This window comes from Melanerpes formicivorus, unplaced genomic scaffold, assembly GCF_026170545.1.
Source record: "Melanerpes formicivorus ecotype bairdi unplaced genomic scaffold, bMelFor1.0.p_v2 SCAF_32, whole genome shotgun sequence".
In the NCBI taxonomy this organism is placed as follows: Eukaryota; Metazoa; Chordata; class Aves; order Piciformes; family Picidae; genus Melanerpes; species Melanerpes formicivorus.
Window position 1 is genome coordinate 1363637 of NW_027142384.1, and position 25372 is coordinate 1389008.

The 25372-nt window shown below is 38.2% G+C and overlaps 1 protein-coding gene across 3 annotated transcripts in view; it reads left to right on the plus strand.

The window, feature by feature from the left end:
• PTK2 (protein tyrosine kinase 2) overlaps positions 1 to 25372 on the plus strand; it is a 197642-nt gene that overhangs the window by 23410 nt on the left and 148860 nt on the right. For 2 of the 3 annotated variants that reach the window (XM_068155459.1, XM_068155460.1), the window contains exon 3: positions 16076 to 16102. The exons of the other annotated variant lie outside the window; for it this stretch is intronic. The gene's annotated coding sequence lies outside the window, so the exon portion shown is untranslated. The remainder of the gene's footprint in view (positions 1 to 16075; positions 16103 to 25372) is intronic. 3 annotated transcript variants of the gene reach the window in all.

Below are 25372 nucleotides of genomic sequence, written 5' to 3' on the forward strand. Positions count from 1 at the left end.
AAAATGTTTTTCCAAGGGAAATAAGGAACATTTGCAAATCAGTGTGTGGGGAAGGCCCAAAGATGGCCTCAGGTCTAGAATTTTTCTTCTTGTAGAAACTACAGATAATTATAGATTATGGAAACTGAACAAAAGACTACTTGTGTTTCAGGATGGTAGAACTACTATTTTTCTCAGTCCCCTTCAGTGGCAGCAATGTAGAATTTCTGTGGAATGTCACATTTCAGTCAATACTGGTTTTCATCTCTGTAGCATCTGTATTTCTGTATGGCTGGCCTGATGGCTAATTGAGGTCACATGCATTTTGGTCAGTTCAATTTCCCTAAACCCCAAAAGTCAGACCTGAGTTTCTGGAGCTTTCAGGCACAAGTGTCAGTATTTAGCCAGTAATCAGGGCTGTAATCCAGTCCATGATGTTCCCAGCAGAGGTTTCTGCTATCTTATTTGTACAGCTTATATATGTGGATTAAATAAATTTCATAATCTGTTACAGTTTTCTTGAATGAGAGGATTTTATACCTAAAAATATTCTTTTGTGGCTGTTGCATGAGGTCATAGGAGTTACTTTAAATATTTTTCTGATGCTTGGAAACATTTGAATGCATGTTCATTTGATTCTTAATGTTACAGTTGATGGCCTTTCATTTCAGTAACATAACTATCTTTAAAGGGTGTTGGAGTGGAGATTCACCAGGGGTCTCTAGTCTTAGTTGTAATATAAAATTTAAAAGCTTCTTAACATTTAGAAGCTGTCTCTTGGAGGACAGCTGTTGAGTGCTTGAAAAGAGTTGCTTACTTCTTGGAAGTAATTTCTGATGATGGTGAGTTGATAAAAGTTAACACAGTGAGATTGTCTTCAGCAGGTGGAGTGGGAATTCCTTGTTTCTTCTTTTTGTCTTTGAAAAAATTGATGTTGGGAGGGAGAGCCATGTTGGCCTTAGGACATCAGATGTGAATAAGATGGCTGTATCAGGTATCAGTTCAAGGAGGCAAGGTGTCTATTAATCTGCACAAGAAGGAGCACAAGTGATTGAAATAATTTGTTGTCAAACTACTGTGTTGCTTACCTCAACTGCAAAAGCATCGTGTTTGCTTTCTGAAGGACTTCAGTTTTAGTGTTTGGGATAGAGACTTAGAAGTCGATGGGGAGTTAAGTCCTGTGGAGACTAAATCTTGGAAGTCTGAGTAGAGATAAAGGCTTTAGTCTCTCAGTCTAGCTTGGGGTTTTTGTATTGTAGGGAAGAGATGGTGAAGATGGAACTTTTTATTCTCTCAGTTATAACTTCTTAAAAAGCCAGGCAAGATAGTATTTTTCTTGAGTCATCTTAGAAACAGGAGTTTTGAATGTAGGACAGGTCAGAAGGGGGAAAGATAGATGTTCTTGCATTCATATGTGTACTGTAACGAGAGGCCTCAGGATGAGTTGTGACAAATCGCTGCCCTCTGCCCAACCTCAAAACTTCTCTTCATGATTTATGGAACAGTGTCTAATTCATAGACTTCAAATTTTAGAGCTGTATGTAATGGCCAAACCTGCCTGCATAGTATGATGTCTACAGACAGATGTAAAGATGTCTTCATTAGAAAGGTCTGTGTGGGAAAAACCTTTCCAACCCAAACTATTCTTTTATTCACTGATCCCAGCTTTGCTGGCTTATTGGGGAATGCTTTAGGCCACTGACAGACCTAATCCAGCCAGATCTGCTACACTGACATGAGAAGTTACTGCTTTGCTTTTCTGTAAGGCAGAGTTGCCCATTTTACCCCAAGTTCTTCTAGAGGATTTCTTTGGTGTTTGTGTGTTGTGTTGTTTCTCTTAGATATAGAAATAGACAGATGCCTTAGATTTCCTTCTGCTCTGGTGACTTTTGTTACTTTTCTAATTCAGGAATTGTGAGAAAGGAGATAAATGGACTGACTTATATACTGTTCATGTGGCAGCAGTGTTAACATCCCTGTCATTTAGGCTGAATTAATTCTTCCATTATTTGACTTCCTCTGATTTGCTCTAAGCTTTCAGTATCCTGTTAAGAACTTGTGCATTTCTTCTTATGTGGGGCTGGAGTAGACAAATACAGAGTAGAAATAATTTCAGTTCCAATTCCGTGATATGTTGTTAGCATATGTGGCCTGAAATTCTTTTGTACTGTCACAAATGCTTGGTTTGCAGATTGATGAAGTGTATATTAACTGTATCAGAGCTGACTCTGAGTTATGTACATACCACAGTTCTTTAATTTGATCGTTCTGCATATCAGAAAAGATGTTCAGAAGTTTTTGAAACACTGACATCCTTGTGCAGTAGCTGGATGATTTTGTGCCAGAATTAGTTTAAGGTTCTTGAGCAAATGGAACTTAACATCCACTCTGAACCTAATTAGATCTTGAGCAGCTTGCACTGACAATGAGTCTCTTTGTAATAATAATTGGAAAGTTGAATAAGGTTTTTAATTTGGACCTTAAACCAGTTCCTTATTTGTGCTTTTTGAGGGTGAGTTTTGGGATGCCTTCACCAGCAATTCAGAGAGTGAAGATTGGGGAAGAGACACCTCGATGAACTCAATGTTGTTTCACTATTCTGACTAATTTAATGTTTTTATTAAGTATTGCATATGTATTTTGCACATTATGGGGAAATTAGAATAAACTGTAATGCTATCTTGTAATAACTCAATGTGCTAGGGGTTCCTGACATGTCACATGTGATAAATTGAAAATTCGATCATAGTGTAATGAAAAAATGTTCACCACATTCATGTTACTGAGCTTGAAAGTGCATGAAACAACTGTCAGTTCAGTTCTAGGTAATCACCATGGCTGAATGGCGTTGTTCTTACTCTGTGGGATTTGGTGGCATCTGACTTCGTCCTGTTAGATCAGGAGCAGAAAAGGCTGTGGGGCTTTTTTTTTTGCTTGTCTTTTCTTCTTCCGTGCCAAATGAATAATCAGAAAAGGAAAAGCATTTAGAGGATAGTCCTCAAATAATTTTATCCTTGTTTGAAATAACAAAGGAAGTGATCAGGCATTGGTTTTTCAGGCATGTGGAATGGTGGAATAATGAATCAACTATGATAGCCATGAAGAATTTGTAAAGCTTTAATGCTGCTTCGTGGTTGAGGCTTCTTTTTTGTTGTAATTTCCTACAGATTATATTGTGGTACAAAAACATTTTTTTATTGCTTCTGAAGCAAAGCACAGATTTCTTCTCTACACTTCTTTGTGGTCTTTGTGCAGAAAATATTTGTTCAGTCACTCCAACCTGCACATGGCTGTACCAAATACAATTGAGTCTCTAACGCTTCTGTTTATTCTTAAAGGACTACATCATCATTGTCTTCATTTCTGCCAATTTGTTACAGCTCACTTGGTTTGCTGGTGAGGAATCATTGGACATCAGCAGTGTATCTAGTCACCATTAGTACTGTTTTATGTATCAACAAAGCAAGTTCAAGCAAGATGTAATTGTATAAGTGTATACAAATACTGTACATTCCCTTTGCATAAATGGAAAAGGCTTTTACTGAGATATTTGACTGTATACTTCTGCAGTGACACAGCAGTTCCTTAACACTAGCAAAAGTAGTAGTTCACACTTCTTTTCTGATAGCAGATGCATTTTGTGTTGGAAAAAATTGAGTCACGTCTAGCGGCAAAATCACAATAGCCTTAAAGTCCTGTTCTAATAGACCTGCAACACTCTGCAGTACATAAGTACTTATTTATAAGGTAAGTCAGAGTTACTAAGGGACTTTGTGATTTTTGGCTAGTAGTGAGCATGTTTCATGAACAGCACTCTGTCAGGATTCCTTTCCCTGCTGCTGGCCGTAGAATTGGCTTGTTAGTTATTTGTGAGGAAAATTGGTCTGACAGCCCTGAAGGCAGAAGTGTTCATTTCACAGTACAAATAGTGCTGTCATGCCATGGCTTTGGCACTGGGATGACAAGAGCTGCTTCTTAGAGAACCTCTAGCTCTGAGACTGCCAGACAGGGCTGACTAGTAGATGTGTCTACTGTAACGTGTTATCTTCTAGCTTCAGATCGTTGTGTGTACCTCCAAACGGTCCTCTGTGGCACCTTTCTGTCATTCTTTCAGTACTTCTGTGGATAGTTTAAGTCAAATCTTGGTAAATGTAGGTAGGACTGTAAAGTGTTTATCTCATCTGGGACAGCTGGGACCTACTTTTGTGTTCTGTTCTGACCTGCATTTATCTAGTTTGGATTTGGCTAGGAACTTGCACAGAGACATAAAGTGTATATAAACTGGGAGTTGTCTTTGTCCTTGTTCCATGTTCCCTAGTGTCTGTGGAGTCTGTTGTTATTGTATGAAATAATGTTTGGTGAGAGTGGACTTGAAAAAAATCACAGTACTGGCTTGTGTAGGAGGCACAACTTGGGTTAGCTGCTGGGGAGGTAATTGTAGCGTTAACTGAAAACTCACAGCTCTTAGACACAGTATTGAGCCTAGAGTCTATAGAGTTCATAGTATATCTAATGTTTATCTGCCACCTAAGATGTAATGAATCTTAAATCTTTCTGCAAGTATTTTCTGGTGGTATTAATCTGTTTCATGCCAGCGGCAGAGAGAAATAACGCTTTCAATTTTGTCAAATTAAGTTTTTACTGTGCATTAAATTGATTAAATAGAGCAAAATACTTTCTTAAATTGCAATTCAGGACTGATAGAATCTTAATGATGCTAAGCTGACACTTTTCAGAGGGTTTGTGAATATGAGAATCTATTAATCATCCATGCTAGGCTTCCCTTGTTGCTGTTGGAGACAAACTCTGACTTGCTCACTTGGCTGAAAGGGAGTAATGGCCGTGTTTGGAAGTCGCAGCAAAGGGAATATGGAAGTTGCACACGTGTTGTGTTCTGTCAAGCCAACTGGGTCTCTTGTTTGATCAGCTTGCTGAGAACAGACATGTTGGGGGTTTTCCTCTTACATGAACGGTACTCTTTTGAGAGTTGCTCTCAGATGGCTACATGACAGAACCAATTAAGAGAAGAAAGCCTGTCTCTTGTTGTGTACTGAAACACTTCTGTCTGCAGTCTTGTTCCCCCACTACCCCCTTTTTTTCCCCTTGGTAATCTAGTTTTCATCAGTCATCTCTTCTGGTTTCTTTGTCCTGGGGTGTGTGTGTGTTTTTTCCTTTTGCTAGTTTGTTGTCTTTTTCCTGCTTGTGGTTTCTCCCTACCTCACTTGTCATCTTTTGTGCTGTCTTAATTTGTCCTCCTTCTTTTCCATCTGAAAAATATGAAAGGGGACAGAGAAGCAGAAAAGCCAGGGGAATGATTTTTATGTATTTCTGCTGGTGCATTTGATCTGTGTGGTGTGGGGAGGAGGCAACCAGCCTAATACAAATACTGCTATTGTCAAACATAGAAAGAAAAATTATCAATGCCAGTTTAGATGAATGCATAATATATAGCTCCACAATGACTCTTTTGCCACTTCCTGATGATTTGTCTTTCTTTCTGTTGCCCCTAAATTCCTATTTAAGACCTTGAGGTAGGCTCTCTGCCTTTTTTGCTTAAAAATATTTGCATGTGCTTGTGTAACTAAAGAAATGATGTTTGGTTTAATCTCTTTCTTAGTTCTCACTGCCATCTGTCTCCTCTGTTCTTTGACAAATAATTTAGTCATTCTAGGTTATTAAAATGCTATTCCTTTGTGGCTGAAGTTCTGAAAACCTTTTTTGACTGTTTCTTTGAAAATTACCCAACACCCCACCAGGATTACACTCTGCATCTTGTTGTGTCTCCACATAGTGTAGTAGTTAGAAGTGGTGTAGTCTATGTCCCTAGTAAGACATGTAAGACTTGCTGAAGTAAGATTGCATTAAAGGAATTATCCTTCTGCCTGTGGTGGCAAACTTGAAGTTTATCACTCTGAGCATGTTCTATTATGTCTAAGGTTAAGATACAAAACTCTCATGTGACATTGGAGAACGGATTTCAGACTCTGTCTCTGGCTGTAAATGCCCTAATACTTGTGGAACTGCCCATTTGTTGTACAGGGATGTTACGCTTCACTTTGAGAAGAATCTCGTAACTGCAGCTAAAGTTAGTGGTGGGTTGTTTGGGTAGTTTGGTTTTTTTCCATCTGTAGTGTCTGTTGGACTAAGGAAAAAACCAGGTTCTCCTTAAAAATGCATTTAATCTTGTTTACTGGGGTAGGTTTCTGTAAAGAACAAAACTTCTGTTGCTGCTGTCAATCTCGCTTTGAATGCCTGGCAGTAATGCCGTTGAGGTCAATACAATGTTTTATTTTTCAGGCACTAAGCCTTTTTATACATGCAAGTGTTAACTAGTAACAGCTCTTTCCACTTTTGGGTTTTTTTGTAAGTACAATGTATACGTAAGGTGATAATCTTAGGTTAAACTTTTGACAAACTGCTTTGTATGTGTTCTTTATGGGAAAGCTGTCCTTTACATTTTTCCCCTCTCTCCTTGCGGGCTGCTCTGATTATCTTCAGCCTTCTTTCACTTGTCTTGAATGTTCTGTAACTTCAGTTGAGGAAAAAAAAAAAACTTAAAACTTTAATTCTAGCTTCTGAAATACTGCTGCAACAATGGAACCCATGTGTGGGCCATAACCATGGAAACAGCATAATTTTACAGTGGTGGAACATGAAGTGAAATGTCTCTCCCAGCTTTCTAAGGATTTGTCTTCAAAAAGCACCAAACCCCAGAACTTGCAAAATGCTGTTTGAGTATTACAAAGTGAACCTTTGGGTGCCTTTTTTGTTAAGTTTTTAGTCGATATTCTAAATCTTCTGAATTTTTCTTATCAAAAAAAAAACCAAAACAACCCCACCTCTCAAAGAAACGCTGGAGGAAAGCTGCTTTCTCCTTCACTGTGGTCAGGTACATGTATTTCCATTTGAATAGTGTTTTAATTACTTCCTCTTAATTCTCTCCTGTTCTTGGTTGTGTCCTTGGTGTTAATTTCTGCACCAGGAAAAACATTCGTGTTACATTCAGAAGCATCTAGGTGTGCTTGTGAGTTTGTCATACCTAGTGTGGAAGGCAGCTTTCCTGCCATGCAGTGCTCATTTGTATTGGAGTAGGGGAACTGTAAAATCCTGTCATCTTTTGCAAACGTGGGTGACTTGTGGTGGCACATGGCACGTCATGAGCGCATCATGGAAAATGACAAGGCAAATTCAGCAATGGCAAGCAATGTCAAGACAGTGTTGGGGTTTTTTGTGTGGGTGTTTGGTGGTTGGGTTTTGTTGGTTTTTGTTGGTTTGTGGTTTGTTTTTTTTTAAATCCACTTAAGCTATCACTTCTAAGATCAAGTGCTCTGTAGTACAAATGAGGGACTAGCTAGACACGGAGTGTGTCTGCAGCTTTCCCTAAGCTTGCCTGAGGGCCTGAATTGTTAGGTTGATAAAATGTCACAGTATTTCCATCAAGATTACATGATCACAGGTCACAGTGCTGGAGATATTCCTGCTAGATCTGAGCCATTGATAAGTGTGCACACATATCTCTCCTGAGGCATCTTAAGCAGTTTAAGCTTTTAGGGCTTGTTAAGAGTTAAATGCATCTTTTGCTGTAAACCATGAAAGGCTAAGAAATTTCTATAATGCAGATGTCATTCTTACAACAGCACTTCTGATTGAGTAGGCATTCTTCTAGGTTATGCATAAAGCTCGTGACTGTCCTACATCTTCACAGGGCCATAATGCTGATTTTACGAACACAAGGAGCATAGAATTATTTAGGTTGGAAAGAACCTTTAAGATCATTGAGTCAACTGTAGATGTGACAATGCCAAGTCCACCACTAAACCATGCCAGTAAGAATCATGTCTCTTAAATCCTTCCAATGGTGACCACTGGTTCCCTCATCAACCTGTTCCAGACAACCCTTTTGGGAAAGAAATATTTCATAACATACAGCCTCAACCTCCTCTGGCACACCTTGAAGCCATTTCCTCTTGTTACTTGGGAGAAGAAACCAGCATCCACCCTACTAGGATTACTACAGTCTCTTTTTCAGGCAGTTGTAGAGAGTGAGAAGGTCTCCCCTGAGCTTCCTCTTCTCCAAACTAAACAACCCCAATCCCTCAGCTATTTCTCACAAGACTTGATCTCCAGACTCTTCACTGGCTTTGTTGCTCTTGTTTGAACACACTCTTGCACCTCAATGTCCTTGCTGTAGTTAGAGGATCAAAACTGAACCTGCTGCTTGAGGTGCAGCCTCACCAGTGTGAGCACAGGGGTATGATTGCTTTTGCAGTCCTATTGGCCAAACTGTTTCTGATACTAGAGATGTTGCTGGAGGAGACCACTTATCTTCCAGGCCAGCAGTGTGCCTGAGTGACAGCAGAAGGCATTGACATAGTTTGTGCACCTGGCCCTGTATTTATTCTGCATCCTCACTATGTCAGGGATGCCAGATGGTACCTTCCTTACTAGTTCTTGTCCCCTTCCCTTGTGAACCCACTGTGAATCTGCTATTGAACTTGGTGACAGTATGTGCCTCCACCCCCTGCTCTAGCAGGAACTTCAGGAAGCTCACTGCCAGCTGCAAAGAGCAGTCTTATACTGGTTTAAAGCTAACCTCCAGTAGTCCCCTCAAATGCCTGCTACTGCTTATATTGTCAGGGTTTAATGAACAGTGGCAATACATTGGTTTTTTCCCCCCCCACCCCATGTTTTGGTGTATGGTTTTTTTTTTTTCCCTTTTATTTTTTCCCTTTTTTCCTTCCCCCATCCCCTTTTTTTACTTTCCTTTATCTTCTTCCTTTTGCTTCCTTCCCCTTTTCTCCTGGTTGTTGGTGTTGGGGTTTTTTGTTATTGTTTCTCCACACCCCCCCGCTAGTAAGTTGTGGTTGTTTTCACTGAGCCTCATGTCCTTCCAGCTTGAGGGGTTCCAGGTTCTGTAGCCTGACCTTAGGTGGCACCTGCTCCATCCTTTGATCACTTCAGTTGCCCTGTTGTAGATGTCCTCTAACTCCACTTTGTGTTCCTTCTGAAGCAGAGACCAGAACTGAGCACAAGATGTGGATGCTTTATTGTTTTGTACAGTGATACATTTAAGTACCATGTTTACAATATCCTTCCTAATGATTCACAATGTTTTACTGCTGGTTTTGGGTCAGCTCCTACACTGAATTGATGATTTCAGAGAAAACAGTGATTCAGCCTTCCCCCTGCAGTTGGAACTGGAGAAAGTGCAAGTGTTAAGTGATTAAGGAGTTACTGCTCAGAATCTTTTTTTCCCCCCTAGATGCATTACATCATATCTATATGTTGAAGAGTATTTGTTGCCTTTCAGCAATTTGCTTCAATTTCTGAGATACTTCTGGTTTATTTTTTCTCATGCCCCATTGGCATGTATTTTGCCAACCCATAGGAGCTTGATATCTCCTGCACACTTGAAGATTTCATTTACCCTTTTTTGTGATGCTGAATAAAACCAATTCTTATGAACCCTGCTCCAGTCTCTTCTTTATCCGTACTGTTCTTTCCCGTGGGCAAAAGCTTTATATACTACTTGTGTAGGTACTGAGAATAAATTCTTTGACTTACTCAGATGCTGCATGCTCTATAACTCAGTGAGTAATGAGACTGCTCCTGCCTGCCCTGAATAATGATTGAGTAATTTCTCTTGCTCCTCTTAACCTCCTCCTCATGTATTATCTTACTGTTTGGAATGCCTGGTCTAAAACTTGGCTACTCGTGGCTGGATAGATAGCTTTATGGACATGCTCAATGATGTGGTGTAAATGAATCTGAGGTTGCAGGTGCATGCCCTTTGAGTTCAAGCTAGAGTTTGGCTGAGATGAAGGCAAATGCATCTTGATGCCTCTTGGCATCTTAATGAGAATTTGGGCGTTGTGAGTTTCAAACACTGACATTTAAGAACCAAAAGCAGAGTGATTTTAGGAGGTATTTCTCTCAGTGGGAGAAAGGAAATTGATGGGAAACTGTTGAAAGATACTATTTGTTTTTGTAGATCCTATAAATGAGACTAAACGTTGCTTCTGTTTTTAAATCATGGTGGGTGGGGAGCAGAAGAAAAGTATAAACAGAAGATCTGGGACAGTGAGAAAGTTGCAAGGGTTAATTAGCCACTCATCTGTCAGTTCGTCGTCAGTAATGGAAGCAAATATGAGCTGGACCTGTTCCTGAGGTACAGGACAAGTTAGCCAATGCTGATACTTGTAACACTGTAGTAGCTTTAAACACCCATGAGCATAACTTTTTCTGAGGTATGTCAGAGATGGTGCTGATCACAGGGTAAGTGTGCCTAACACTCATTTTAATTTTTTTAAATGAAACACAATCTGGAAAAACCCTTAGTGTTCTGTGTAACACTTCAGCTGCTCCCCTAATTTTTACTTGCCTTTATTTTGTGTTGGCTTTGTGTTTTAGGGGCAGCAGCTTGCATTAGAACTAATAACTGGTTAAACAGAACAACTCAAAAGTATAATGTAGGCTGAGCACGTTTTCCACTGAGGGTCTCATAACAGTTCATTCTTAGCTGCTTGCTAGTTAACCTTTTCAACAGACATAAATGAAAGCATTAATTCATTACTGTTGATATTTGCAGTTGAAGCAGAGATTTAAACAAAGATAATAAAGGGCTCTGGTGCAACACGGTTCTCCTGTGAAGTAGGGTTGTAAAGAAAATGTGTGTGCTTTTGTACACTATTTCTTCTGATCTAGCCAAAGCACAAAAGAGTGCTGGCAAGTTTTGTGGGCAGAGGTGTCTGGCCTATAATTGTCTTGCTGCATCTCTCCCCAGGGTAACAGATAATGTGCTGGATATTTAGTGGCTGCTGTGCTTGAGGCAAATGCAATAGGTATGTCAATAGGGGAAAAAACTTTAAACAAGAGATATTTTTGGTGCTGTTATGATTAACCCATGAATACTGTGTTCCATGTTGGTGTTTGCAAAATGGTGAAGCTACTGAAAGGCAAAATTAGTATTTTGAAGAAAAATTGTGAGATAATCAAAGGTTTAGGAAAATGGACCTTTATAGTGAGCTGCTTCTGCCTCTCATTCTACACAGCTAATACAAGAAAATGTTTTATTAAGTTGTTCTTTGCAATTGCCCTAAAATTGCCTTAATGGGAAATGATAAAATAAAGGACTGTTAACATTGATCTCTGCAGATTGCTAAATCAGAAGTAGGTTAGGCTTAGGTTAAGAATAAGGGATGCACTTTTAATGATGAAAGAAAAACATACATGTGTGTAACAGTCTAATTGGTGATTTATGCAATCTTTTAATCATGTTAGAAAACTTTTAAACAGCTTTCTCTCAGTGGGTGTGCTGTCAGAAGGAATTGATTGTATCTTCAAGGTCTTTACTCAATAGGTCAGGTAATAATGCATATATCCTGGAGTTTCAAGAAACATAATTTTCCAAAGTAGTTTTTGTGAAAGGTGACTTGTGTTTTTTACTTATTTTTTTAAACAAAGAAAAATAGTTTGACATAGGTGAGAAGAAAATCCAGGCTGCCTTTTTACCCTGCTGAAGACTAATAGGAAGGGAGACCTTCAAGCTGTTGAGTCCAGCATCCTTCAGCATGAGTCATGCAAAGACTAAAAGCTGAGTACACATCTGTTCCTAAGTGATTTTAGTACCCACTGGATAAATAGAAAAACTGCATCTTATGGTGAGCCTGTGATATTCCTCATTCACTTGGAAAGATTGTTTTCAAATGTGTTGTTCAGCTTTCTGGAGACTGTGGTCTGTGGTTCCTTGTGTGCTGTGAGCCTTTGCTCTTCACTTGAATGAGAGGTTGGTTCATGAACTGACTTTCTGAATTCATTTCAAGGGAATAGTCTTAGGTTAGGCAGTGAGTTACTGCTACAGGAGAACAGGATTAAATTTCTTGCGGTCTGCTGCTTACCACGAGTCTGGAAAGAGATCAATGCTGTACATGGGGTGAGAGTCTGAGCCTTTGTAGTTGTCCATGGAACTATGTTCTCATTTTACCTTGAGGTAGGAACATGAAGCTCACAAAATACTCTTGTTTTTGATGACTAGATGTTACTCTTGGAAAGAGGATTTGAAGTTGCAGCTCCATTTCTAAGAAAACATTTGAGGAAACTCTGTAATGCAAAATGCATAGCTTCATAAAAACAAACACAGTGTTAGAGATAGCTGGTACCCAAGGCATCCATAGATCGTGTTGAAAACTATTCCTGATGGGGCCCACAAAGTCTGTTTGAAAATTATACTGCCCCAAACCTTCTCAAGTAATAGTAGCAATATTCATTTAAAATGTGGTGCAGTTTTTCTGTTCCTCAATGAATTCATGTAGGTGATGGGTTTACTTGGCAAGTTTTCTTTGGCTGAGAAACTAATATTTTGTAGCACCTCTAATGTTGTTGCAGCTTCTTTCCTGCTCTGTTATTGTCATCATATGCATTGTACTGCAGAAACTTGGGTTGGAAGGGATGTCTTGAGGCCATCTGCTCCTTTTTCCCAGTGTCTACTTGTGATAAAAACATTTTCCTTGAACTAGTTAACCTTTACAAGATAAAAGTTTATAAAGAATATGATCAGACCTTCTCCCCCAACTTGTTCAAACTAACGCTTTGCTCTCTTCCTGGTAATTCTTACATCTGTAAGAACATAAATGCAGAACGTGACTGATCCCTTGAAGTTACCAGTAAGGGTAGAAGTGTGTGACATGTGATGATTGGGTTTTTATTTTTTTCAATTTCACTTCAAATTACTTCAGAGCAAATAGGAAACATGAGGTTAGTCCATGTTGTACAGCTGTAAATGTGGGGCTTTGTGACAGTGTTCATCGTGCCTTCAGGAAATGAGCTGTAGGAGAAATATCAGCCCACTTACATTGTGTGAGGGAATCCTTACCAACAGGATAGTTCCTCCAGATGCTCTCAAGTCCCTCCTTAAAGTCAGAAACCAGATTAGGTGACGAATTTTGGGGGCCTTTTTCTCTTCAGATCTCAGCATTGAGTTCCTTTCTGCTGTACAGAGATCCAAACACTGTAATGCACTTAGAAAAAGGAAAGGTTGTGCACCTCAAAGAATGCATGCTTGTAAATGTGATCTGAAATGAGTAGCTACTGAAATGTGTAGTCTCAGTTTACTTCCCAGTGAATGAAGTTTTTAAAATGCTGCCAGAATCTACTAATCTCTTTTCACTGTTAGATGTTAAATGAAAAAACTGTATTTGAGAGTAAAGCTAAGAAGCTTCAAGCCAGAAACCATGGGAGTGAGCTGTGGAGATGGGATAAGAAATACCAAAGTTTCTGATGTGACTCTACAGCTAATAGGAGCACATGAATGTAATAAACATTTTGTTTACTACTGTGGTGTCTGGATATACAAACACACAAGAAAGTGGAATTGTTACTTTTATCTTTGGAGCTGTGAGAGCACTTGCTTCATTTATGCTGTTGTGAGTTGGTATTTCTGTAGTGGCTGATTGCTAGAATTAAGATGCATTAGCCTGTAAGAGAACTGTATGCTTAATGGAAATCTTTGAATAATATGATGCCATTAACATGCTAAGTGCATTTACACAAATTTGAGTGCACTGATGTGACCTTCAGGCTTTAATTTTTTCTATCCTACTTGTTTTTTAAATCCAGAATGTCAGTTGTAGAAAAGAGTCTCTGACACTGAATTGTATTAGAACAATGTGTACTTGCAGAAGCTATTCGGTATAATTCTCCCAGAGGTGTAGCATCTCTTCCGTTGATACCCTTAATGGAACATGGACATAAGAAATCGTTACAGTGTTTGACTTAATACAGTAACAGTGCTGGTCCTGTAGGTACCCCATTTGTGTAGGCCCCAGTGCAGTAATGTGAATGGGAGATCCCTGAGGAAACAGTTGCTCAGGTGTTAGGGGCAAGTGCTAGAATACAATCAAGTCTCTGAGTTAAAACTGTGCCTTAGGTGCCCAGCTTTTCCTGGAGGTGTTTGAAATTGCATGGCTAAATTCCTGGAATGTAAATTGATGTTTCCTGTCTCCGTGTGTGAATGATAATACTTTCCCCCCCTGGTTTATTATACTGTTTTTCTCTTTAAATCTGTCATACAGGTTTACTGGTTTACTGCAAGAGAAAGAAATGCTGTAATAAACCAATTTTTGTACATCAAGAATTAGAAGAAAATCTTAATGCCATTTGTAATTTTTTATTATAGTGGCTTGACTTTTTTTTTTCCAGTGTGTTTGATTATTTTTTTAATATAAATGGAATTTAGAGATCAGTTTCTATCGCTTCAGAAAAAACAGGATATTTTCTACTCTGCAATTTTAGTTCTTCTACTCAAGTGGTTACAGCTCTTAATATTGTATATCCTAGGATATGCAACTGTGTATAGGATATTTTATATCCTAGGAGACAATTCCTAGCAGTAATTGCTTTGTGACTTCCTGAAAGTTCAGGGAAAGTATTAAAGGTAAATAAACAGACAGAAAGGTGTGACAGTTCTCTTAATTTAACTTTACAAATTAATTGTCACTGCAGCATAATTTTCTGCCAGAAGAAAGCTCCATTCCATACACGGTGATCTGGCTTCATTGCAGAAGATAACTTGAGGTTTTTCTTCCCTGTAGTTTGTGTTCTTCTCTGGGTTACTCCCATCTCAAGGCATTTCTTATGAACGAAGCCATCTCATATAATAAGTGGACAGCACCATCTTATCTTATTTTACTATCATCTTAAACTTTATATGTTCTGCCAGGAAAAAAAAGGCATCCAATATTTTTTTTTTTCTTTCTTTTTTTATAGTGTCCTGTTGCTATTTTCATTGTGTTTTAAGTATATATGTGTGTATATATATGTTTAAGTATATATATGTGTGTTGCCATTTCATTGTCTTCTCCAAGTACTATGTCTCATTTCTGAACCTTTTAGTAATTCTTTGGTGTACAAGTTTCATCATGTTCTGCAACCGCAAATGTGGATTGTAAATGATGTTAAGAGTCTGTTGGTGAAAATGGGGCTAATAAATATATTAAGCCATGTTACTTCCTCTAATGGGTAGCAAAGCAGTGACCATATGCCCTGATAACCTCTGAATCTGTTGCAATTGTTGCACCTATGGTTAAAGTTCAGTTTGCGCATGGATTTTGTACCCAATACAATCATTTTATTACTTAAGATTGCTGTCTGCTTTTAACCAAATAACTCTGCAGACCTTTTTCTTACATTGAGTTCATTTTTTTTACAGGTTTTACCAACTCTCAATTCTCATCAAGCCCCCCTGCCGCCCCCAGCCCCAAATTATTTCACCTTCCATTAACCCCCTGTTGTGTGTCCCCTGTCCTTGGCCCTACACACTTTGAGTAATTCTTGCTTTCTAGTTGTTGGTGTGTTCTAGTTTCTGCTCTGAACTATGATTGGTACCACAAGTCCCAGTTACAGTCAGGTGTACCGAGATGACACAAATGTATGAAAAGCAAGCAGAAGGCATAATAACTTACAGCTTCTACAAGTGTCTTTTTAGGGAAGTTGAATATGCATGCATTTACACCCTTCTTTCCTCAGGGTGTACGTTTCAATATGGTCTATTTAGACTCAAGACAGTAATTATTGCAAAGGTGATTGGCGCTCAAGAGAGCCTTGGCATTTACTGCAAAAATGTTCAGCAACTGTCTCATGTGCCTGAGTGATAAAAATCAGTCTCCTTTCTTAAAATACTTCTTGTGTTCCATATTTATCCATCTGTAAGGTTGCTACCTTTTTCTCTAAGGGTTTAAGGCTAAAGGAAGCATACAGTACTGACACTTGGAGCTCTGAAATTACATAGGTAATAATAGCAAAATTGTATGTGACACTTGATTTGTGTGTAGTGACCTGTATTCTGCTGTAGTGATGACACTCATTGCCCAGCAGTATAATCTTTGTCCTTCAGTTAGGTGAGCAACACATAATCTTGTTAATGAATAGGGTGAGACAAGGCAAATGCATTTGATTTGCATGTGGCATGACTAGCAGCTAGCAAATGGCTTCAGATAATGTGCTTTATTAAACAAGTACAGCCTTGCAGAAACTAATTAGGCAAATGCAATTTTAGAGTTATTTTTCCTTCTATTGCTAAATGTATTTTTTATTGTTACAGATATTTCAAGACTTTCCTTGCCAGCAGGTAAGTTCTCTTCTTTCATTTATGTCTTGATGTGACAGCAGGCAGCTTTTAAGGGCTTGCTTTTACGTAACCAGAATATTAGTTCATACTGGCACTGTCATGGTACTTAGTTATGTGGGCATCTGAGGTCAAAAAAGCTGTTGAGGTATGGATTATTTTTTTATTTATCTTTTTTTTTTTTTACATTTAAACAGTGTATTTTGACAAGGAGAGGAGGTAACAGAGGTATTTATATGCAGTTGTTAAGTATGCATGTGATATAGTTAATGCTTAAGGACTCAGTACAGCGTGTGATACAAGCTGTCATCAGAACAGATTAGGAGCCACAAATAGTATTAGCGGTGAATCAAAGGGACAGTGTGCAGGGAAATGTGGATGGCTGCTTTATGGGTAAGGGAGGCTCCCCAGGTAGTAGCAGGGAAGGTGAGGGACATGTTCTCTCGGCTGGGGTCACAGGTGACTTGCGCTGGAACTGGAAATGCCCCTCTACAGTGGTGGTTAAAAATAAAAGAAAAAGCATTCCAAAACAGCAATGAAGAGTCCCACTGAAAAAAACCCAAACCAAAACCACCCCAACAATGAAAACCAACCCCCAATATGTGATTTTAAGAGATAGCATTTTTTTGTTTATCATTTGACAGATCAAGTCTTTAACCAAGTCTTAAGCTTTATAGTTTACTTGTACTGTGGGCTCAAAGTGTGATGAAGAGCTCAGAATGTCTTCTGTTGTCTTGCATTTTGTCCATCTATTCACTATTTATAATGTACCCTAACTGCAGTGCACTTGTGGTTGAAAAGAGGGGATGGATGGATGTCATCAGGTCAGCTGCCTGTTATCCTTGCTCTGCATTGGTGGTTTTGCTTATGTATCCATTATTTTATTTCTCCTTACTGAGATGTGCTTCACATCTCTTAAAAAAAACACTTTTGTACCAGTAAGTATCTAAAATACAAGGGTTTAGTATGAATCTATTTCAGAGGTATTTGGGCATTCTTATCTGAATCAAGTGGCAATTGCAGTTAAAAGCTTGATAGCTGATATATTCTTTTTCCAAAAGAACTTTAGCATGACTGTTCTGGAAATAAAAGATTTGCTTGAAGCAGTAAAGAGAACTTTAAATGTGAAAGCAGCTTTATTGTAAGGAAGACATCTTTATGATGATTTTGAATGTTGAGAGTGATTGTCAGGAAGGCAAGCACTTGCCTGGTGTTTAGGTCAGGCTGTTTATTTTTCTGGAGCTTCTGAATCAAGGGTATGTGATGAAACTTCTTCTGAGGTTCCATTTGGGACATAGAAAAGTTTGTCTGCTGTGTATCTGAGTCACAGCGAGGTTATTTTCAATTTGGGTATGCATCTGGGTGTCTGCTTAATTGTACTTTCTAGCTGTTTAGTTGAAGTACTGATAAAGGGCAAACATTTGCCCAGGATTTTAAACGGTAACCTTTTTCCTCAGTATGGTAAGAGGCCTTTATAAAGGGTAGAAAATCATGCAGCATGGCTTGACTATAGTAGGGATTTGACAGTATCCACTTATAACTAAATTAAGGAAACCTGTTATAAAAATAATGCTTAAAATGCTGTCAGAAGTGAAATACGAGCCAAATGGAGCCTCACCAAGGTCTGACTTGTCCTGTAGTATTACAGTATTTACATGAATGATCATGATGATGAACTTCATGAGCCTATTAGATCTGTCAGGAAGAGCGCTACAAAAAGAGTTACAAGCCCATTGGATGATGGGATTAAAAATCAAGAGAGATTTTTGCAAATTGGAGAAATAGCCTGAAAAAATAAGCATTTTAATAAAGATGAGGTTCTGCGTTCAGATGGGAAGTTTTAATCATCAAAACTTGTATTGTCAATTACATAACAATAATTTTCTCATTTCAAATTTTGTGGAGCTTTGTGTCTTTTCCTCAGTTCCACTTCTAGCAGTGCACAATAGATGCCACTAGAAATGCTCTCACTTTTGCCCCCTTCTTTAGTACTCCAAATTTGCATTATAATGGGAGAGGGTCTTCTGCAATGTTTGAAGACTTTACAGTATAGAAGAGACTACTTTGAATGGCCTTTATTGTAGTGTCTTGTTTGAGGGTCTGTGACTTGTAAATTTGTTGCAGTCGGTGTGCTAAGGTCATCAGAACACTGCCTTTTCACTTTGATTTCATAGCAAAATCTTCAGGTAAAGAGGGATTGTTGGAGCACTACTGAACACATTAACTGATGAGGTTGTTAGCTAACTCATTACTCAGGAGAGTTATCCTACATGAATCAGTATGACTGCTTTGAAGTCTATGAGCAGCTCGGTACTTTACCTTGTAATTGACACCGTGGATATGAGCATAAAGCATTTTTGGAATGTAGACTGGTAGGGGTTTGGAGGGCAACTTGCTAAAATATTATAGTTTCAAAGCTGGATAGAGAACACAGTGCTGCTGTCTATCTGTGAAGTTATCTTGGAACGTGAGCATGTTCGTGATACTTCTGAAGGAATGAAAGGTGATCTTCCTTCAGTAAACACAGTTAAACTTTGTCTGTCGACACTGCTGGGATTAAAACCAATCCCTCCTAGATATTGTCCTCTGAAGTTAAAACACATATAGCATGTGTGAGGTAGGTGACTTTTCTTTAGACTTAGTCCTTTGGTTTTGATCCTGTAGTGCAAATGCTTATTAATTACCAGAATGAAGGAATACTAAGTAAGCAAACCAGCAATACCAAAGGACTATACCAGATAAGTAGAAGAGAATAAAGACAAATGTAACAAATGAGCATATACTGGGCTTTTGGTTAAAAAGGGAACAAAACCTTCTTCCAGAATGGAATCTTGGGTAAAGGTGTTTGTTGATTACTCTTTCTTTCAGAGAGCATCTGATAAGTTAAGTGAAATCTTCCTGTCTCTTAGCATGAGGTATCAAAAGATTAATAGGAAATTAGTATCCTTTGTAGTTTGATTGTAGACACGCTGCATATTTGATGTCTCATTTTAGTTGGTTTTTTTTTGATGGATAGCATACAGTTAATGTCAGCACCACCCGTGCACACATACTGTTTTCTTGAAATATTAAAGTAGTTTTGATTCCAAGTGCTCATTTAGGGCACCCCCACACCCCTAAAAAAAAAATAAAAAAAATTGCACTTAGAGTGCAGCTTAAGTTGATCTTTCTGAATTAAAAACACGTCCTCATTCAGTCTTTGGTTAGTGTGTATGGCCTGCCTAATGTAAGGCCTGCTAATGATCCATTTAATTAAACCTGGTTTATCTCCTGGCCCCTTCCACAGAGGCAAACTGTCTGAAAAAAACTGGGGTGTTTAATGCTGTGCTGTGTAGTTAGATCTTCCTTACCCTAAATCTGCACCTGCCTGTGTGATGCACTTAAATACAGGAACCTGAAATGCAACAAAGCTTTTCAGACTAGATTAACGAGAAAAAAAAAACAAAACAATGACATGGATTCTATGATGTTAAAACCCAGAAAACTAAAAATCAATTGAGGAATTGCCAGATGAAGTTAAGGTAGCAAGAACCTGGCAGAAGTGAGGATATGAAGAACTCTTAAAATAAATGTTCACATGCATTACAGGGGTAATAAATTATGCAGTGATTATTCATGCAGCTGTGGATGAACTCAACAACATGAGCAGAGAACTGTTGTTAATGTCCCTGCTTAAAGGGGAAAAAAATAACCAACTGCATAGTCAAAAATCAAGTACAAAATAACAGCTTTTTGATTTGTCACTTGAATTTTAAATAAGAACTAAATGCAAGCTGCATTAAGACAATAAACAATTCCTGTCACGTCAGTGCCTGGTGTGGTGCTTAATGGATCACACAAGGAAACCTGTGCTGTCTTTTTCACTAAAAGTGTTTTCAGTAATCCCTGTGAAAATCAGGAATTTTCTTTCTTCTAGGATTTTTTGTTTTTAAAGATTTTATTAAGATTTCTGATTTTATCCAACACTAAACTTAACGTCCATATAGTTTGTAATGGTTTTTGTTGTATTTTTTTGCTTACGCTTAAATTGAGATACTCCTACAAATAAAATAGTCTGGAAGTGGAAGCTTCTCAATTTATTAGATGTTAGTGCTATCAAGTTAGAACAGCTATCTGCATGCCCTTCTGAACCTTAGGGTTTGCATTTTTTCAGTGAGCTATATAATACTGTTCAGATGAGACATATTAAACACCTTTCCAAAATTTAGGTATTTGAGAGTTTCTTCTTTTTCCTTCAGAAGTTGGTATTCTTACTAACCTTCTATTTATCATGAACCTTAGGGTTCAGAAGCTGTGAGAAGGGTTTTCTTTTTATGTAAATATGCCTTACAGTTTTAATTCTTTTCACTACCAGCAAGCTAAGTGCTGTGTCTAGGTTTCAAAATACTGTATCACAAGCCTTCTATTACTGTTGCTGACAAAAGCTAAGCATTGCTTTGAGGAAGCTACTCTTGCTATGTGTGTTAATTCTTCATATTTTGATATTTAGTTGGCTATTTTTAATAATCACCTACACTTCAAAATGTGTTTTACCACTTTTCTGACTATCAGAGTACAATGGTATATTTATACTTTGTAAGCTTTTGTTAGGTTATTTGTGGAGGGGGTGGGTTAGTGTTGTGTGTTGGTTTCTCTGGGGACATGACAACTAAGATCTTGACATGAAATCTGGCTGCAATCCTTTTCTAGTAAAACCTTCTGTTGCTTACATTGGCTGCACTTTTAACACTACCCTTTTCCCTGCTCTCGAATTTGCATTTTGTAGTTCGTGTTCACACAGATCAATAGCAGCAGCATTGTTTGTTAAGAAAAAGGTTCACATTTTTTCAGTGAGCTATGTAATGTTGTTGAGATGAGACATATTAAAACACTTCTCCAAATCTTAGGTACTTTAGAGTTTCTTCTTTTTCCTTTAGAAATCGGTATTCTTGCTAATCTTTTATTTGTTCTGTGAGATTTGGATTGGGAGTGGCTTGGGATCTTCTCCCAAAATACACATCAGCTTGTTTGAAGAGGAACATCATGAGCTACAGTGAACCAAGATGAAAAACATGGTATAACTGAACTTTGTCAACTACTTTAAGTTATGCCTAAAATGACCATAAATAAAGGGTTATATGAGCTTTCCTTTAGGATATTTTTACACTCATGATAGCTCTTAGTCTATAGCTCTACTGCTCTGCTTGTGTAGTTATTAACTACTTTTTTATTCGTGTAAAGTTTTTTTTTGCTCAGCAGAAGACTGGAAAAAGAAGTAGTAAGAAAAACTGTAGGTATTGTAACTCCTTCCCCATCTTCCCCTTTTTATTTTCAGAAAGTGAAGAACATAATTAAGAAAATATCCGAACAGTTTGATAGCTGTGATGTTTCCTGCAGACCTTTTCCATGGAGGTCAATAAATTTGAATATGAACAAATGCAGAAGTTTTGTCAGCCGTAAGCTGATGTTCTTCAGGATTTCGTATAGAGGGGTTGGAGTTTTAAAACAAAACCAAACCAAACAACACCCAAACAAACAACACACACAAAAATCCAGAACAACAAAAAATGGTCACCCACCCACAACACAACAACAAAATGTTCTTGTAGTGATCTTGTAGCCAGCATATTTTTCCTCAAGACTTTATTCTGACATGGGGTCAGAATAACAGAAGTGGGATGTTAAATGCCTGTGCTTCCATTGGTGGGATGGAATTATGCTTGAGATGGATGCAAAGAAACTCTTTGACACAAAAACTTTTTCACATTCATTCAATAATGACTACTTAAATACCTGTAAAACTGTTAAGTTTCTGGTTAGTCTGTATTCATGTTACGTGCTGGAATGGTTTCACATGGTTTGATTTATTTAGTTTTCTTTTTTTCACAGCAGTGGGTAATAACTCTCTGAAAACCTTGATGTGGAATATTTCCAGGATTTGTTGACTTTGTTGTGATTCAGATTTACCTGCTTTTTAACTAAATCTGTGAAGGCTGGCTGGGCCATGGTGTAAGAACATAGGGTCACTTTACAAACAGCTCTGGCAAAATGGTCTTAGTAGAGCAAACTTCCAGGGGCTCAAAAAGTGGCTGAATCGCTAATGAAAACTTGGAACGCATCTAAGGCTTTTAGTCCCAGTAACACACATTGATTCCAAGAGGAAGAATAAAAGATATTATTTAAACTTCAGGCCTTACGATACAAAAGGGTGGGGGAGACAAATGGTAGAGTGAGATGTTAGAGATTAGTTATGATTGTTGAGGTTCTGGAAACATTAACTGAATTACTGAGTTTCTTACGTAGAATGTTTTGAAGAAGGGTTTTAAATAGTGTTATGGACAGTGATCAGGCTTTGTTTAATTACCAGTGCCTTTCAAAACTTGAGGGGAGAAAAGGAAATTTGTTGTTCTATCCCAAGTGAGAATTGACTGAAAACTGAAAGTATTCCCTGAAGATACTTAATCTGCTAAGATGGCAGTTTCACAGCTCCTTCTGCAGTTAGAGATTCTTACTGTGCTTTCAGGGCACTTGAACTTTACAACAAGTTCAAGTTCACTGGACTTTGTCTTCCATGTCTTGGTGTCAGGATGAGGCTTACACTCTTCCTCTGCATTCACTTTTTTTTTCCTTTTTGTACTTGGTGCCAGTTTCTTGGTCCTTCAAAAGCTTATGTCTTAATTGAAATGCTTCAAATGGAGTTGTGGAGACCAGTACCATAGGTTTCTTTGGAAGTCGTGCTCAAAAAGCTTGGTACTACACAAGTACAGCCATCAGCTGGGTTTTGTTGATGTTTTATCTACCTTATGAAGACATACAATGCTTATTTCATATCCCTCCTCCTGGATGTGAAGAAGGGCTATGCCCATAAAGTTACCTCTTCTCTAGTTGTGTCAGTTGGTCTTGTAGATCTTGGTGTCCTGCCTAGTTCATTTTCAATAATAACATTCTTGAATGTGTTTTCCACTTTATCAAAACACTACTGAAGCGGTTCTCAAGTCAACAGATGAAGTTTAGTGTAGTTCAGTTGAATATAAAGCTAGAGAAAAGAGGTCGTAATGGTGTGCTCGTGAATTTGTTTTATAAAATGGCACAGACTGGGGCTATTTGCTGTCTTTGAAATACGGAGTTTCATCTAGTTTCACAGTTGGTTAGCTAAACTAACTTGAACTCTATTTGGTGGTGAGCTCCTGGAAGCCTTTTTGAAACTAGGCAGCACGTTCTTGTGTTTTCTGAGTGCTTTGATACCACTCTGCAGGCATTGCTGTAGGTAAACATAACTTGTTCCACAGAACTGTGCTGATGACAGCTGTCTTCTGTAATTGGAGGAACAAATGAAGCTGTTTAAGGTGGTGCATTGGATTTTGCATTGGATAAGAGGCTTTGTGTTCACTAAAGATGACCTTTGATTGTCTACAGCAGAGCATAAAATGACTGCCTGAAGAACTGCTCCTTGAAAGTTTATTGCTGTTCTCATGAAGTAGGATATAGGTGAAAGCTATTTTCAGGTGAATGGCCTTTCCTGGTATAAAATTAGGAGAGGGATTGATTAAAGTGAATAGACAAAACATCAAACTCTATTTGCTGATCTCTCTCATGCAATAGTTTGGAATCCAAACTACATTATTTGGGGAAAGGGGAATTTGTGAATATTAAACACTCTTTTCTTGGGTTTTAAATACTCTAATCTTTGCTTGATAGGCTAGGCACAGAATTTGCTTGGTTAATAAATTAACCTTAATATTTGTTATAAAACTTCAAAAAGATACTGTGTAAAAGTTAATTTTCTGTTTCCTTAGATTTGAAGGTTGTCAACACCAGCTTGCTGCTTTGTTCTGTAACACTGAAACTTTAAATGTAGTTAGCTATTTGTCTTAGCCTGTGTTTGTTTATACGTAGGGGATTTATGCTGTGCTCATCATCCACTAAGATATATGATATTAGCCGTTCCACCAGTGTGTGTTTAAATATAAATGTAGTATCGTTGCCTTATTGAGAGCTCATGGATTGTTTTTTACGCAGTTTGTAATTGCATGTAATAGTTTGGAAGCCTGAGGAATTGCTAATGTTATGTTTGTGCTTTTCTGTGACACTCTTTAGTCTTTGTGAATTACATACTTCCTTTTCAAGTACAGCCCTTACTTGCAAACACTGTTCTAGCACAAACTTTTTTCATGTGCTGTTCTGACTTTGTATTTAGCATATGGGGGAGAAGCAGGACAAGGGAGTCCATACTGTGCCATTTCTGATACATTACTTGGACCCTCAGTGGCCGCACAACTTTTATTACTTTCTTTTGTGTAATTGGTTATTAGACAGGTGAGACGGAAAGCAGCCCCAATATTAACAGGCGCTGAACAGACTTGCTGACTCACAAGCAACTTCATTTTCCTATATCTCTCTTAGAACATGTGGCTATTATTTCTAGGTTACCCTGGAATTAATGAAGAGGGGTTTTAAGAGATGTCTGCAATGTCAACTCATCCACACATGGATCCCTTTCACTTGAACAAAAGTAATCCTCACAGAATGAGTTTCCTTCTAACAGCATCAAAGAGGTGGGGTCCTCCCCCTTCAGATACTTTCCACTGTGTTTACCTCATAAATAGGTTTTCCCTATAAACAACAACTTTTATGAGGGCAAGAAAGGCTCTGGAGACCATTCTGGATAGCTTCATCCTATTTTTCTTTCTCCCCACCTGAAAAGGTTGAAGAGAATCGATGCAAATTGGTAAGCAGTGAGCTTGTCTCAGAGCAAAATCATCAAGACTTTTATGGTAAAATGAGGAGCAGGAGCAAGCACGTTTACGATAAAATGAGGAGCAGGATGTGTTGCGTTCACTTTTGTCTGAGTTTTCCAGGCTTCTGTGATGCAGATGTTTCTTTTAAATACTGGAATTGTGAAGGAACTTCTCAAAGATGTCTTGGGGATAGAAGTAGTTTTGTTGTTTGGGGTTTTTTCCCCCTAATAGCCTAGAACATGAAGAGGCAGAGGAATCAGTGCCCTGGGGAAGGAGTAATTTTAAACCATTGTTAGCTTTCATGATGCTGACTTTATAGTTCTCTGCAGTAAGCAATCAAAAAGTAAATGCAAGTAGGAGAATGAGTGGGTTAGTCCACCCACAAGAAAATCTGCTACAACTTTCATGCCTGAAAATTGATACAACCCATATGGGTTTAAAAAATGGCTAGTCTTTATTAAATAATAATAAAGATTTATTTAGTGATCCTTCTAACATTTGTTGTCTTAGCAGCATGGGCTGGAGGGCTGTGTGCTGTCTGCTGCTTAACATCAGA